The 1,200-nt window shown below is 55.8% G+C and overlaps 1 pseudogene; it reads left to right on the forward strand.

Annotated features, from left to right (window-relative positions):
* Positions 1 to 1,200, forward strand: part of LOC102842517 — a 25,162-nt pseudogene that overhangs the window by 509 nt on the left and 23,453 nt on the right.

Genomic DNA, 1,200 nt, shown 5'->3' on the forward strand with positions numbered 1-1,200 from the left:
AAGGCGGGGCCACGCAGAACGGCGGGACAGAGCGTCCTCTCGCCTCCGTCTTTGCGGCATCGGGCGGCGCTGCGCGACAGCCGCCGCGGTTTACGGCTGCTCCGGGGTCGCCAAGTCCCTGCCTGCGGGGCCTCCGAAGGCGTGCGGACGCGGAAAAAGCTAAGAGTCTCCCACCCTTCGACGGGCGGGGCTTCCGGCGTCTGCTTGACACCGCCCCTCCGTTGCTATGGCGACGCGTGTCTGGTCGCCCTTGCACCGTCGCCGGACTGCTGCTGCTGTGGCGTCATGGTCTCGCCACTTGATGTCATCACGGGGCGTGGTCTCGCGTGGCGCGCCGCCCCGCCCTCCCCGAGCACACCCAGGGGAGGTTGGGCACAGCGAGTGGAAAGCTATGGGGATCTATCCACGTAGTGATCACACAGACCGGTGGCCAAATGCAATGTTGCGATTTTGGGCCCAGAGAAAAATTTCACCTGAGTATTAGAGCCAGCCTGCTAACCCAAAAGTTGGAGGGTAAAGTCGACCCGGAGGCACTCGGAAGAAAGGCCAGGTGACCCACAGAAGTAAATGGTCTTTGGAATTTGGATGGTGCGATGGCTACTAACTGAAAATTGGAGGTTCACCCAAAGGCGCTGTCAAATACCTGACGATCTGAATCTTTTTTTTAAAAAATCAGCCGTTCAAAACCCTGTGGAGTGCAGTTCTACCTTGCACTCTTGGGGTCCACCTGGGTTTTTGGTTTCATGTCCCCAGAAGGGGAACCGATTCTGGAGTACCACACCAGTGTCTTTGTCAGTATCATAATTACCGTGTGGTTCAAACCGACCTTGGGGTCCAATGCTTATCCTACAACGCCACAGGAGGACTCCATAAATGTGCTCAAAGTGCTTGCTCATTTACTATCAGTATGCCTCTGTGGCTGAGGAGGGACTGTGGGAGGGGCAAAGCTCTACTGCACTTGGCCCAAGAGGAAGGACAGCTGGAGAACTGGCTCCCACATACCCCACAACCTCCTGACTTGGGGTGACTTCAAAGCTGGAGGAGACACATCAATTCAAATATTTATTAAGTGCCTGGCAATGGGTCTGAGAATAGAACAGTGAGCTATACACTTGGCACCATCTCCCAGGGAGAAAAGAAGGAGAAGGACCCTGGACAAAATGATTTCAAGTGGTGTTAGGAAGTGCTGAGGGACCCGCC

This window comes from Chrysochloris asiatica, unplaced genomic scaffold, assembly GCF_000296735.1.
Source record: "Chrysochloris asiatica unplaced genomic scaffold, ChrAsi1.0 scaffold00125, whole genome shotgun sequence".
NCBI lineage: Eukaryota > Metazoa > Chordata > Mammalia > Afrosoricida > Chrysochloridae > Chrysochloris > Chrysochloris asiatica.